General features: G+C 56.8%; 1 protein-coding gene across 1 annotated transcript in view; it reads right to left on the bottom strand.

Annotated features, from left to right (window-relative positions):
• Nucleotides 1-14,834, bottom strand: part of TFEB (transcription factor EB) — a 45,674-nt gene extending 30,840 nt beyond the window's left edge. The window contains exon 1 of the mRNA XM_032463049.1: nucleotides 14,551-14,834. The gene's annotated coding sequence lies outside the window, so the exon portion shown is untranslated. The remainder of the gene's footprint in view (nucleotides 1-14,550) is intronic.
• Nucleotides 14,835-15,607: the final 773 nt, after the last annotated feature.

Here is a 15,607-nt window from a genome sequence, read left to right on the forward strand (position 1 = left end):
GCCAGAAACAAATGCTCAAAGAGGTTCAGGCTCTTGTCCAAGGTCACCCAGCTGGCAAGTGCTACTGCCTGGATTTCAACCATGGCAGCCTGAATCCAGAACTCATCACCTCAAGCCCAGCTCTGCCACTCACTAGCTAGGGAGAGAGATTTCACCCTTCTGAGCCTCGGTTTCCTCATCTATAAAACCGGATGATAAAAAGACCTGTGTGTTAGGTTATTGTGAAGAATAAACTCGTAAACATGCAAAAGTGCTTAGCACAGTGCCTGGTACACAGTAGGTGCTCAATATATGTGACCTGTCATTAAATACCACATCCATGCCTGAGCTTTCGGGATTTGGGCTCAGCAGGCTCAAAGACACCCATGGTTTCCTGGAAATTGGCCTCTGCCAATCAGTCCCAGGGTGCAGCCCCCTCCACCTAGCATCACAGGCCTCTAAGGGCAGGCTCCTTGGGTACCCCATGGAGGTGGGGGCTCTGGAGGCTGGGCTTCCCAAATCTAGGCCAAATTTGGGTGTCATCCTCTGAGGCCCCTAAAAGGCCACCTTCCCCTCAGAGCCGGGGATATCCCCAGCTCACCATGGGTCACAGGCCTCTCCCCACCCTTGTCCCATGGCCCCAGGTCATGGGGTGGGGAGGTGGGGGGGCTCTCCACCCAGGCAGCTGATAGCCTCATGACCTTCTCCAGCCCTCCCAGCCTTAGAGAGAACAGTAGCAACCCACCCAGAGCTCGGCACACTTCCTACTGCCAGCTCATCCCCATTACGTCACAAGATGGCATCACCATCACCCAGAGAGCCAGGTGCTCAGGAATACACATGCCCACTTTACAGATGAAGAAACAGAGGCCTCGACTTACCCCGGGCAGGGATCTAAGTCATAGAAAGGCTTCTGGACCAGGGCTCAGGGCTGAGCCAGGTCCCAGGCCAGGCCCACTGGAGCCAGCTGGGACAGCAAAAAGAAGACTCAGGAGGCTCCTAGGGGCCCAGGGGAAGAGAGAAAGTATCTGAGCCCTGGGTCTCACCCAGTCAGGGCAGGTCCTGCAAGTCTTGGGGTGAGGGGAGCATTGGTTAACTTGAGTCCTCTTCTACCCCACTCCACCCCACCCCAGCCAGGGAACAGGTGCCTAGCCCTCACCTAGTGCCCTGAGATGACCCTCACCTTTACCTCTGGCCAGGCCTGGCCCTGCAGCCTTCCGCTGACAGGAAGCCCCCACCTCCTAAGGTGGCTATCTCCAGACCCCAAGTCAACCATTCACCCCAGGCTTTGCCTCCTCTCACTGTCTCCACCAACACGTGTTATCACCCAGAAAGCCCTCCCTGACCTCCCCCTGCCTCTGCCTCTGCTGACCCCCACAGGGCCTGCTCACTCAGCCACTTTGCTATGAACGGGGCCCCACCACCCAGTCCAGCTCCCACACGTGGTGCTGGGTCTTACACTGAGTAGGTGTAATCACTACACATCACTGCACAGGAGGGAGAGGATCCCTAAGGTGGTGGCCCCAAATATTTTGACCATGACTCGCAGAGAAGTATATTTTATTTGACCTAGTGTAACACACATGGAGTGTGGGTACACAGATACATGAACATGAAACCAAAAAAAAAAAAATCTCACAAAGCAACACTTACCAAAACTGGCAACACACTGGATGTTTTCTATCATTCTTTTTCATTGAATTTATGACTTCCTTTTCATTTCATTTTCATTGAGAGCCACTAAACTGATTTCATGGCCAGACTGGGGTCCAATCAATGGCCCTGATCCACAGTTCCAATAACGGCGCTCCCAGGATATCTGCATAGCCCAGCTCCCTGCCTGGCACATGACCCTGTCTGTAGCAGGTGCCTGATAGAGGCATCCATGTGGCAGACACTTACTCTGGCCAGGCCTGTGCTAAGCATTTTGTTATGAGATCTCATTTCATCCTCACCATCATCTTAGGAGGTAGGGACTGTGAGGAATTTTATATGTGAGGAAACTGAGGCCAAGGTCACACAGTAAATGGCCCAGACAGAATTCAAAGCCAGGACTGCCTCAGTCTGGAGCCACATTCAGAACCACTGCAGCACCCTGCCCCCTCGGGGAGTGGTCTTCGGCTCCTCTAGGAAGTCTACGCACCGGCAGGAAGCTCGGCCCAAGGAAGCCTACGCCAATTCCAGCAACCAAAAAGCCATTCCCCACTGCTAATGACATTCTTTGTTTTTGTTGACTATGTGACTGGAGATGGCACAGAGAGAAGACAGGGCTCCTGGGCCAGGGCCCATGGGCAACAAGGTTGGCCCTCACACCCCTCGCAACAGACCCTGCTCCCTCCCCCTCACCCGCCTGCAGCAGAACCCAGAGAAGGGGCTGGGATGGGGGCTGCGGGTCCACCTCAGGGCTAAGGCAGACTGTACTGCTGTCCCCTTCACTGATGTCACTGCCCGGTTAAGTCACTTGACCCCTCTGTGCCTCCAGGTCCCCATCTGTGAAATGGGGGTGATGACAGCACCCACCTCAGACGGCGACCATGAGGGTTCAGGGGGCTAGGACAGGTCAAGCACTGGGCCCAGCGTCTGACATGGAGTAAGTCCTGGACATGTGAGCTCTTATCAATATCCCCGGTCCCCACTCAAATCCCCATCATCAGAAATAATCACCGTGAACCTGGGTGGTTTTGTGGCATTTGCACACAAACATGCTCACGTACAGGTAAGGTGCTAACCTGTGCAGAGCACCCCTCACTGGGTGCCAGGTGCTGCTCTGAGCACTCCACACAAATTCAGTCTTTTAATCCTCAGAATGAACCCTCACGGAGGGCACTGTAACTGTCATCTCCGTTTTACAGAAGAAGAAACTGAGGCAGCAGGATCACACAGCTGCAAAAGCGGCGGGGCCAGATTCACATCCAGGATCTGCTCCCCACCCCTGACATCAACATGTATTAACCGTGGTCTGGCCGGTGCCGGGCTGAGCACATCACACACATTACCTCCTCACCAGAGCCTCATACAAGCCTAGGGGAGAGGAGGCAGGGAGCACTTAGTTAACTGCCCTGGGCTGCACTGCTCCTCAGAGGCTGGCTCCTCCAACTCTGACTTTACACGCTGTCCACCAGCCCGTGCTTCCCCCAAGACTGGGCAGGAGTCCCTCCCCTGCACTACCTGCTTCCCCAGCCCTGACCCTGCTCAAAAGATACCCCCATGCCAGTACAGCCTGCAGGACCGCATCCCCACTCACACACTCACACACACACACACACACACACACACACACACACACACACACACACACATGCCCACATACCTGGGCAAAGGCAGCCCCCTGGAAGGGGGCCCCAGGAATGCTCAGCTCCTCCGGGGGCCAGGGCCCAGGGCTGTGCCCCTGCCCCAGAGCCGGCCCCAGTTTCCTCATTTTCCCCAGTGCTGTTTCTCACCCAGCCCCCTGCACCTTGGCCTGAGAGGAAGTTACACAATCCCCTGGGAGCTGCAAATGTGGCTGAGGATTACTCACAGCGGAGAGAGGACCACACGCCCGGGAGGCCTCTCACAGCCACAGCTCTCCCCAACGTGGATGGTCTCCCAGCTCCCATCTCATGGACCCAGGGCGCCAGGCCACCTACTGTGCCCTCCCTGCTCCCAGACTGAGCCTCTGACAGCCCCATCCACCCACCCACCCATACAGCTCGGCCTCACAGGGCCCCCAGCCATGCTGCCCCTGCACCAAGATAGACAGGCACAGCGGGGCAAGAATTTGCAGAAATCCCACCAGGTCCCATGCGGGCCAAACCCTAGCCCACACATCCTCCCTGCCTGCGCCCCCTGCCCACCCCGAGACACGTGTGCCCTCTTAGCCAGAAGCCCCACACTTCATCACCTTCCTGACTGACCGCACACCTGTGACCTCAGCCTTCCGCCCTCCCAGGGCCTGCAGACACCCTGATCCACAGTGTCACTACAGCCCACCTTGAAATGGACCCTGAGACCAAGCATTGTCCCGAGAAGCTTTGGGGAGATTGGAGCCACCACACACTTTCCACTTGTGGGAAAAGGCTCTTGCTACACATGCGATTTCAGAGGTTCTTCAGGCCCTGAAGCACTTCTCTAACAGCCTGCCTAAGAGACTACGGCATTTCTCTAGTGTTTCCTTCTTGTGGCTAAGGGAGTCCCATCTTTGGTAGGTAGATTCCGCTTGTCAAGAAAGGCTGGCAGTCACTGAGCTGTTATTAGTCATCTACACCCCGGGGTGGATGAGTTTACCAGGCCCTTTCATGAGAGTGTGTCTCAGGAAGGGACAGGGTAGCAGAGGGAAGACCAGCCAGGGCTCCCGGAGGAGGAGGAGACGCACAGGATGAGGTGAGCCCCAGGGCAAAGAGCTCAGAGAGGCCTGGAGAGCTCTCAGCCGGACTCTGGTCCAGTCCTGGGCCCTCCATGGAATAGCAAACTCTGGAAGGACACAAACAGTGAGTAGGAGCCTGGCCTGGGTGTGCAAAGCCCCTAAGGATGAGCTCTGGCTCCCACCCTTCACGGCCCAGACTTGCAATGGGCCTCAGATAAGGAGTCGGATAAGCACCGCTTATCACTGCACACAACCTTGGACTCCCACCCGCCTGAGGACAAAGTCAGGCATGGTTTGCCCTGGGCCCCAGGGCTCCCCAGAGAGCCCCTCATTTCTGCAGCCCTCATCAAAAGGCTGGGGCCCTCAGAGTGGCTCTCCCACAGCCTTCTGAGGCCTGGGGTAGCAGGAATCAGGGCCCAAGCTCATGGCCAGTCACCTGATGCCTCCAGCTCAGTGGATGGACAGGGAGCACAGGTGAGGGACAGGCTGGTGCCAGAAGCCCTGCTTCCCCTGGAAACCCCAGCCACGGGCCCCTTTGCAGGGATGCTCCCAAAGATGCCATCCTCTCCCCTAGTCCCGACAGCAACCCACAAAGGGCAGCGGGCAGCAACCTTGGCTACTCTCATTTTCAGATGAGAAGGCTGAGGTTCAAAGCACTCAGTAACTTCCCTCAGGCTGTGCGGCGAGTTCACGGCAAATCTGGTTCCTGGCTCCTTTCCCAGGTGAGAGTTTCTCAACCTCAACAGGACTGACACTTGTGGCTGGACAATTCTTTGTTGTGGGGGCTGTCCTGAGCATTTTAGGACCATTAGCAGATCCCTGGCCTCTACCCACTAGATGCCAGTAGCATTCCGAGTTGTGACAAACAAAAATGCCATCGGACATTGCCAGATGTACGCTGGGAGGCAAAACTGTTCCCAGTTGAAAACTACTGGCCTAGAAGGACCTGAAAGCCAGGCGCCTGCCAATTCTAAACTGAAGGGCATCCGCTGGGGGCTCCGGCCCTACATGTGCCAGGCGGGGGGCCTGAAGGTGCCGGGGAGTGCCCTGTGGGCTCAGCAGCCTCTGGGCAGAGCTGCCCCACTGGAGGCATTGCCACTTGGGAATCTTGTCCCAAGACCACCTCCCCACCCCCACCCTACAAACCCATCCCCTCCCTGGCATTCAATATTTCAGTGGTCTTTCAGTTATTTTGATCACACACTCCTGTGAGTAAAAAAATTTTGAGCACCCCCAAATAAGCTTTTTTTCTCAGAAGCTACTTATAAATACCAGCATATGACATATCATGCCTGTGAGCAAATATACATAAAAACAGATGAGAAGGGAAACGTAAATTACCCCCATAACGAGATACTGTCACCTGCTCACCAGCAAGACAGAACTGAGTCCCCCAATCAACACCAAGTGTTGTGAGGATACGGAGCAACAGGAACCCACGGGTGCCGCCAGTGAGGAGAAAATTGGTGCGACCACTTGACACAGTGCTTACTAATGCTGAAATATTCACTGCATACCCTGTGCTCTAGCAGATCCTTCCTGGGTTATATAGATTGGAGAGATGTATGCACCAATGCACTAGGAATCACAGTCCAGGATGTTCTTACAGTATTGTTCACAGTAGCCAAAAAAGGAAAGCAACCCAAATGCCCACCAGTGTGTGCTGGATGGCTATGAATACGGCGGCAAGTTCATACAGTGGCTACGCCACAGCAATTAACGGGAGCTCAGCACTGCGACACACAACAACATGGACGAAGCTCGCAGCATGACGAGAGAACAGGTTCAAGGTCATTCCAGCCATATTAAACCCAGAATCAGGCAAAACTAAACTCTATTGCTAAAGGACACAGGTACAGGTGGTTATATGATAAAGGAAAGCAAGGAAGTGATTATCTTAAAAGCCAGGACAGTGGTGGCCTCGCGGGGAGGGGCTTATAACCAAGGTGGGGGCACATGAGCTGATTTTGGAATTCAGGTTACATTCTGTTTTTTCATCTGAGTGGTCACGTTTATAATTATTTATTACATTATCCAGACAGGTTTATACCCTTTTTGGCAACTGTGCTCTATTTCACAATAAAAGGGGAGAGAAAAGAATGAGACATCAGTACATTGAAACAGAGGCTCTGATATTTTCTTCTCACATCTGGTTTTGAAAACACGATGATTAGGCCAAACAAACCAGATGAGAACCTCTAGTTAGTCACAGGTCTGCAGGAGCCAGCGATACCCAGGGCTGTCTGCAGAGAGGCTCCTCCAGCTGGCCTGGGCCACCCCTCGGCCCTTTCATCTTCCACCCACCCCAGGGCATCCCAGCCACCACATGCTCTGGTGGCCAAGACCAGGGGGCTGCATGAAGCTGGACTCTCTCTTACATCCACCTCCCCCTGTCCCGGGCCATTCCTCTGGGTCCCTGACAACAGAGCTTGGAGGCCCACACTGGGAAGGCACTGGGGGAGCAAGGCAGGTCTCAGACACCCTTGAAAGACACCAAAAGAAGGAGGGAGGCAGAAAAACAAATAAAGATGGAGAGAAGGGGGACAGAGAGCAGGAGAGGGCTGATGTTCCAGATGCCATGGAATTAGATGGAGGGTTAAGGGGATGGGGATGCGGGAAGGTAGGGGAAAGAGGGGAGGAGAGAGGTGCTGGAGGCGAGGTAGTGGGGAGCAGATACACTCCCCTGGGTTCCAAGCCACAGGCAGGTCCAAAGAGGCCTGAGTTGTTGAGCCTGATTTAGCACCACATCCCCCACAGTCCAGGGCTTCCAAGTGACAGGTGGGTGGCCCAGGGGCCAGCAGCCTCCCCATGGCCTCACCTCGCATTCAGCAGCCTCAGCCTCCTGGAAGGAAGGACCCTATCCAGGAGGGAAGGCTCCTGGGCCTGCAGAGGTGAGAGGACCCAGGGAGTAGGAGAGCTGCCCTTTCTGGGGCTCAGAGAGTGGGAAGGGCTGAGCCATGGTCTCAGCGCCAGCCTGAGCCCTTTTGTAAAAACTCTCTCTGGACCAAGAGGAATGCTCTTTGGACCAAAGGGCCAGACGTCAACACACTGACCAGTCATTTGGTCCATGGTTCTGGACTATCTTGTGTTACTCTGTCTTTCTCTGTCCTCTGCAGTCACTGAAATTCCCTACAGGCTGTCAGCTTTGGGGGAGGAGCCATGTCCTTATTCCCACCCACCTTGCTTGGCGGGCACAGAGCTAGGCACCTGGGAGGCACTCAGCCTGTGCCTGCTGACCCCAACGGTGCTCAAGGCCATGGGGCGCTGGAGCAGGTCCCTCGAGTTCCCTGGGCTTCAGTCCCCCTCCTCTCAACAACGCAAGGGCAGTGCCAGCCAGCCTCAGAGGCCCACAGTCCCACCGCCCCAGTTAGCCTGCAGCAAAGCTGGCTGGTGCCTCACTGGCTGGGGCAGCTGAGAACACACCTGGCCAGAGCAGGGAGGGGACGAGAGGCGGCAGGGGAGGGGGGGGGACAGGATAGTGTGTCACCTCCTGGCCACTCTGCACCCCTCAGGGACAGCAGAGGGCTGAGGCAGGTGCTGTCCCCAAACCAATTATAAACAAGGCGGAGGACAGGCTGTGACTTCCCTCTGCAAACAGGAGAAAACAAACCGGAGCCCCACCCCACAGACCTGCTGGTAGATCTGGGGGGGAGGGCAGGGGCTGGGGGGAGGGACAGGCTGTGAGCCCCACACCAGAGTGAGGCTGGGCCCGGATCATCTCAGCAGAGGCAAGGAGCTCCTCCTTGTCCAAGTCCCTGTGAACCAATCCCCGGGTCTTAGATGGTGACACTCCTGCACAGCAGACACCATGGTAAAGCATTAGTGTGTCCTCACTTCTGAACACATGACTGGGGCCCAATTCATGCTCACTCACTCCACAAAGATGCACTGAGCACCCACTACATACTAGGCTCCCTTCTGGGCACTGGGGATACTGCATCAGACAAGACAGGCCCAACCCCCGTGCTCAGAGTGTGACCTATGAGTGGTCCTTTCATCTGTAGACTGAGGGGTTCAGACGCCAAGCTCATCTCACCACCGCTGGCAGGGCTGCAGGACCGGCCACCATCTCTTCTCACCTCCCACCAGGCTTCCCCCCAACCCCCTCAGCTTCCAAGGAAGACTCTGCCCCAGCAGGCCCTGGTGCGAGCCCCCGGGTCACTGGACTATCTGCTGCCCTCCAGACCCAGGAAGATGATAGAGGCGTCACTACTCCCAACAGTGAACCCCCACCCACCCTCCCCACGTGTCCAGTCTAGGTGAGGAAAGGAGAAGGGAATGACTGTTTCTTGCTGCGTGTTTTATCATTTTTATTATTAACAAAAACATGCAGTTCAGACAGTGATCACATGCCCTCCACGGGGGGGAGGAGAAAAAACACGCTGGGGCTACCTACAGCTCACTTCAGCAAAGTGAGGGGCTGCTGTGGACACCTCTCCCTCCTTCCCTCCCCCTTTCTCCCCACCCCCTCGCCGCACCCCCCTGCTCCTGATTCCAGCAATGCTACTCTGGCTGTAAGCAATTTTGCAGGAGCTTCCGATCCTGCCCAGTGTTCTGATGACTCTCAGGGCTAGTGCTGTCCACCTCACCCGGCCTGAAGCAATACGCATTTCCTAAACGCCTGTCCTGGAAGGTGGGGCCAAGACTGGACACGGGTCAGTTTAACGGGAGGTGGGAGCAGAGAGCCATTGTGGGGGATGGAGGGTTGACTATACCAGAGACTGGGGGTGATCCCTACCCCTGGGGACCTGGCTTCGAAAAGGAGACAGGCCTAAGAGGCCTGAAGCAATCAGAGGCCCAGGAAACAGAAAGCGCTGGCCTGGGTAGACACAAAGCAATAGGTTCTCAAAGTGTGGTCTGAGGACCAGAAGCATTGGCATCACCTGAGAACAGGTCATAACTGCAAATTCCAGACCTATGGAATTTGTAGACCTAGAGTAGACCTATTGATTCCAGACCAACTCAATTAGCAACCCTGAGGGTGGGGCCCAGCAATCTGTTTTAACAATCCTCCAGGTGATCTGGATGCCCACTCAAATGTGAAAACCACTGTCCTAGAGAAAGGGCATCAGAATCATTCCAGGAAATTTTTTTGTAAAATATTGATATCTAGGCCCCTCCCCCAAGACTCAGGTGCAATGGCATTCTTCACGAGCTCCCGAGGTCATTGTAATATCCAACCAGAGCTGCAGTCCGATGGAGCAGTCCCCTGGTCTCCTGGGAAGGTGTGCCTTTCCCAGGATTTGGTTACAGGGAGGGGAGCAGGGGAGGGGGCACCAGGAGAAGGGACTAGTATGAACATGGGCTGGGACGAGGGAATATGGACCATGGGTTTCTGGATGGTCTGTTGAAATTCCTGGATTAATCCCCATGGCCTCACATTTTCCTTCAGGACCTCCGCAGTGTGGGTTAGGGCCAAGGAGGCACTCTGGCCCCAAGGAAGCTGGACGAGGGTGGGAATGCGCAGACCTCATTTCTCTTCCTCCTTATGCTCACACTTAAGAGACAGGGAAGAAAACTGGTGACGACTCTGCCTCTTGTTTCTGCCCTTCTTGGCTGTCCTCTGCTCTCACCCACAGGCCCACCACCCCAGAGCAAGTAAAGCACTTCCTGTGGGCACTGTAAGTCCCAGACCCTGCTTTATTGCTGGGATTTTAGCTCTGCCTTCAGTGATATCTCGGCCAAGAAGATCCGTATCTCTGGTGCAGAGTGCAGGAGGAGCAGGCAGTGCAAGGGCAGGGGAGAGCCTCTGGTCAGGAGTGGCCAGGCCAGATGCTATCCAAGGAGCCCCAAGGGGCAGGGCAGGGCAGGACAGGGGTGGTAGAGATGCTGCAGGCCTTGCCCAGTCTGCTGTCTTGTTAATTGTGGAGACCAGGCTGGGTGCGGCACAACAGGGAGCGGTGGGGACTGTAGCCACAGAGTCTGCAAAGCCTTGTGAAAGGCATTTTGTTTGAGGATGTCAGACGCATGGGAGAGGCCTGTTTGTAACCCATAGCTCTTTATTTCTCCCCCTAGAGCTCTCTAAGCCTCTATCTCCTCACCTGGAAATGAGAAATAAAGAAGTTATAGGAGTTAATTAGGATAATTAACATTTTTTGAGCATGACACTGTCTGAAGCCCTCTACACACAGCAGGCACCGACATCCCAGCCTCACTCACTACAGCACTGTTAGGTAGGTGCGACTAAATCCTTGCTTTCTAGGTGCGGACACAGAGGCACAGTGCTGCTAAGCAGCCTGCCCAGGGTCACACAGCTAGTAAGTGGCAGAGCTGGGATTCCGGAGCCCATGCTCTCGACCACACCCTGGCTAGGGTACTCTTGGCCCAGTGCTCAGTACATGGTGGCTATGGCTGTGTCCCAAGAAAACCTGGCTGGTTGCTCCACAGAGCCAGCCTTTAGGGAAGGCTATATTGAGTGAACTTCAGCAGCCCCCCACCCCTGCGCACCTCACATCCAGCCCTTTCTGAAGCTTCTCTCGTCTTGGTGCCTTTGCTGGAGACGGTAGAGGCTTGCATTGGAGGGGACCCCACAGATGCTGTAGGTTCACAGACATGGAAACGGAGGCTGCGAGAAGCAAGGACCTGACAAAGCCAACAGAGCCTGTCAGCGTGGGGTCTCCTGTGTTCCTCTCACCCAATGGTCCCTGCAGCCTTTTCTCTACATCTGGTTAAACAAGTACCTACTGAGGGCTCACTGTAAGTTAATGTTTGAGGTATCCAAGGAGACTCAGGAAGCCTCGTCTGAACCCATCCCCTCCCCAGGTGGTCAGGAGAGCTCTCGCCAGGGTCCTTTGTCACCTGTGTCAGCAGCTCAGAAGAGTAGCCAGGAGACAGATGTGTTCTGGGGCAGGGGCTTCAGATCAGGAGACCCTGGATGGGGAAAAGAAGGTTCCTGGACCACCACATCCTGCCTTTAAAGAGAAAACTCCTAGGAAACCCTGAAGTGGTCTTCCATAGGGATTGAGAACATGGATTTTCACATCAGTTGGGCATGGGTTAGAATCCCTACCACTTCTAGGCTGTGTGACTTCAGGCAATCTGCTTAACTTCTCTGAATCAGTATAATGAAAATAATAATTCCTACCTCATTCTGAAGAGTAAATACACAATAAATGTTGTCATCTATTGTTTATAACTAATTTTTATTACAATATTGTTCTATTATAGCATAAAGAGAATAGATAAATATTCTAGTAACAGTAGGTTATCATTACTCTCTCACAGGCATGCATGTACACAATGCATCTGTATACATGTACCTGGACACCTGTAATCTCACAACCACACACACAAACCCCCATCAGTTACACACACCCGACACCGACATACACAGGAGCATCCTGGACTCACTATGTACCAGGCACCTGATTCCTCACAGCAGCCTACGACATGTGTGCATTTTTATCTCCCACTTTTCAGATGAGGATACATACATTATATGCAAAAATGCCTGCTGCATCCTGGGATATAGACACTTCTGGTAGTTCTGGGAACCCTGAACTCCCTCCCTCTGTATCAGAGGAGGCCAACTCCACTTCCACGGTCATCTCCAGGGCAGCCCCAAGCTGGGCCCCAAGTGCTGACTACCCTCCATCCCTAGGACAAAGGCCCAACCTGGCTTTCATGCCAGCTGCGGTTGGGGAAACCCCTGCTGCTGGCAGAAACCACGTTGACTTTGAAAAAGAAGAGACAGAAGCCAGGGGGTGGCCGGGCCACTCCCTGTGGGGGCAGGTGCTAAGTAACTCTATAAACTCTGGCTAATGATGCAATTACTGCCATAAACAGAGCCCTAGGAGGGATCAGGGCCAGAAGTCAGACCCTCAAAGAGCAGCCAGGCCTGAGGGTTGGGAGGCCCCTCCCACCTGCTTTCCAGCTGACTTGAAAGAGAGGCCTCATTGGCCATGGGGGTGAGCACTGGGTACCCCCACCATCCCAGAATCCTGGACGGGTTCCCGCCTGCCCTGGCCCACCCTCTGCCCACCTCGGACTATGAGCTGTCCCGCCACCAGCCCTAGGAAGGCCAGGACTGAGTGCTCACCTGAGGAGATGTCCCCTGCCCTCATCCTGCGCCCCTTCCAAAGGACCCGGAACCAGCAGACCTGGGTTCCCATTTGGCTACACTACACAGAGCTGAGTTGAGGGCAAAATAGCACTGCTGCTGTAACAGACCTTGTAAACTGTAAGCAACATTGGCTGCCCTCCCAGTCAGGCAGAGCAGAGAGTCACCCCAAACAGCCTGTCATTTACACTCTCTGGTTCTCTGCTCTCCAGTCCCAGAAGCCAGGAGGCAGGCAAAAAGAAGGGGGCCAAGTGAATTGCTATTTTCCCCCCCGGCTAGGGAAACTGAGGCATGGTACAAGTACACCTCAGACTTACCAGGCTGGGCTCCCAAGACAACCAGCCCTTTCCCTCTACTGCCTCTTATGGCCAGCCTTTAACTGTTGCTGGCTGTCTCCCAGTCTGTGATCTCCCTGCGGGCAGGGCCTGGGGGCTGTCTCCCAGGCTGGGCACAGAGAGGGCCTCAGAAGGAACAGGCCAAGGAACCAAAAAGTGCTTTCTGATCTGAGGGCACTCACATCTGGAAGTCCTGAAGGACACCAGAGACCACCCCCCCTACCTTCCCCTCCCTCCCGGTTGCCCAAGAGTGCCAGGTCTTGGGCTGGCAGAATCTCAGACAGCAGGGTCCTGAGCCCACATCCCAGAAGAGTCGGGGGGGGGGGGCGGGGGGAAGGTAGGTGTTGGGTGTGTGTGTGTGTGTGTGTGTGTGTGTGTGTGCGAGCGCGCGCGCGCGCGCTGCACTGGCCTTGTCCCCTTCCCTACTTGACCAAGCATCCCTCTCTCAGCGTCTGGGGTGAGGGCCGGGCGGCAATTAACTGACACTTCCCCAGCGAACGCGAAGTTTAGTCCAGAAACTGTTCGCTCAGAACCACCCCCAGAACAGGCCAGCTAGAGGACGACGGCAGGAGTGGAGGGGGATCGGGGTAGGACTCAGCGGTGAGGGGCTGGCAGGGAATACGAAGAAGGTAAGGGAGCCCTGGGCAGTGCGGGATCTGGCGCAGACGAGCCCCGCCCCGGGAGCCCTCCTCCCTCCCTTCCTCTCCCCGGGCGCGGGGCCGGGGCGCGCCAGGCGGCTGCGGCGCGAACCTGCTCGCGCAACCCAGAGCAGCTCGGGGCAGCCGTGCGTGAAGCCAGAACCCCGGGCGGGAGGGGGCCGAGGGGCTGTGGGGCCGAGCTGGCCTCAGCCCGCTCCCTTCGAGGAGGCAAGCGCACTCGCTACGGCCGAATACCAGATTGGGGTACCGGGAGGGGAGAGATGGAGCGCTGGCTTGAGGAGGAGGGCGGGCAGCCTGGGTTTGAGCCGTGCGGACTCAGGGAATGGGGGAAGGGGGCGTGTTTTCCGGGATTCGGGACCGAGACGGAGTGGGGTAACTCGGGGTTGGGGGGAGGCGGGCAGATGGCTGGGAGCTCAAGGAAGGCAGAAAGAGGGGCGTGCGCTGGGTGAGCTCTGGGGTTGGGATTCCCTAAAGTCGTGGAATAATGCAAGGGGTGTAAAAAGACTGCGCTCAGGGATACCGGGGTACGCGGGCAGGGGCGGCTCCTTCGAGAAACCGAGGAGGGAGGAAGGGACGGGAAGGGAGGGAGGGATGGTACTTCCACCACCAACCCCCGCAGCCCAGCCTCCGGGGCGTGGCGCCGCTCCGGCCCTCCCACTCCCCCGGACCATCCAGGCAGGGCCTGGCCCGGCCGGACTCGGCCCCCGCACACCTCCCCTACCTCCGGCGCCCTCCCCAGTGCCACCCGCCCCAGCCGCGTCCGGTGGAGAAGTGGGCGCAGAGCCCACACGCCCTCAAACTTCTTGCAAGTTCACTCCCACGCCTCCCGCCTCTTCGACTCCCAGTTCCCCGGCCGGGAAGGCCCATGCCCGCTCCGGCCCCTCCCGCCTGGTTACATAAGGTCGCAGAGAAGACGCCCCCCGGCCCGAGCCTGAAGGGAGGGGCTGGAGGGGCTCCCAGGATCCGCGGGCAGCGCCGCCCCGACCACGCGCCGGGCGTCCCGGGCTAGACGGACAGCGGGGCGGGCGGCAGCCGGGCGCTCACAGTCTCGCTCCCCTTTCCAGCCGATACCCCCACCCACCCACCTGTCTCCCGAACCCACGGGATCGGAGCCGGGGAGCCTGGGTCGGGGGTTCCGGGCCCTCCGCTCACCCTTTGCCCCCCGGCCCCGCTCACCTAGCTCTGAAGGTCAATCCGTCCGCCGCCCGCGCCCCGCGGCTCCGGCAACTTGTCCCAAGTTCAGGTGTCCGGCCCGAGAGCTGGGCTGGCCGCCCCCTCCCGGGCTCCTCCGGCTCCGCGCCACCAGGGAGGCCCGCCCCGTCTGCCCTTCCCTCTGCCGTCGGGGCCGCCGCCGCTCTCTACGTCCAACCCGCGGCCGCCGCCTCCGCTGTCACCGAGCCCCGCGCCGGGCGCCGGGGCTCCTGCTGTCACTCTTTACCAACTTCCCGCCGCGCCCGGCAGAGGGCAGCACGCAACAACCGCGGCCGCGCCCCGCCCCGCTCCGCCCCTGGCCGGCCTGCCGCGGCGCCGGCTGGGAACCGTAGTCCTCTCTGCGGCTCTGCCAGGCTCGCCGGGATTTGTAGTCCCGCTCTGTGGGCTCAGGCCTCCGTAGGAACTTGGCGTTAATTTCGAAAATTTGTCCCGCTTCGTTTCTGCCCCTTTTGTAACGTGTCTTTCTCTTCTCAATTAGTGATGTCCTGAATCACAGGTCCACTACAATACATCCTGTGGCTTGTCTGACCCGAGGGAGAGGCCTGCAGCAGGCTGGCTTTCCTGGAGTCTAGGAAAGATGTAGGGTCCCAGATGGTGTGATGTTGCCATAGAAACCCCTCTGTGCAAACCTCAGTTTCCCTCCTGGTTTGGAGTGTGGTACCAGACCTTGATCTTGAGCATACGGACAAGGTTGCTCAGCTTGGTGAAGGACAAAGTGAAATATGACTATAATATAGAGCCTGCCTCCCCTCCCATCATGAGCACTCCATTTATAACCTCCCCCCTCCCCATGCTTAATCTTTCCGAGCTTGCAGTTACCTCACCCCACGCCACCACCACCCCCCACCATGTTGCTGAACAGAAATTTTCTGACCTTTCATGTCATCTTCCCCTGCTGGAAGTTACAGGGTGCTGAGCTGTCATTCTCTGATTTTGCCTCCCCCCTACCTCCCTACACCATGTTGCCTCAGGTTTCTGGGTCTTGCTGGGTGGGTCCTAAGGAGGACAGGGATGAAGTCCA

This window comes from Camelus ferus, chromosome 20 (genome assembly GCF_009834535.1).
Source record: "Camelus ferus isolate YT-003-E chromosome 20, BCGSAC_Cfer_1.0, whole genome shotgun sequence".
Taxonomy (NCBI): Eukaryota; Metazoa; Chordata; class Mammalia; order Artiodactyla; family Camelidae; genus Camelus; species Camelus ferus.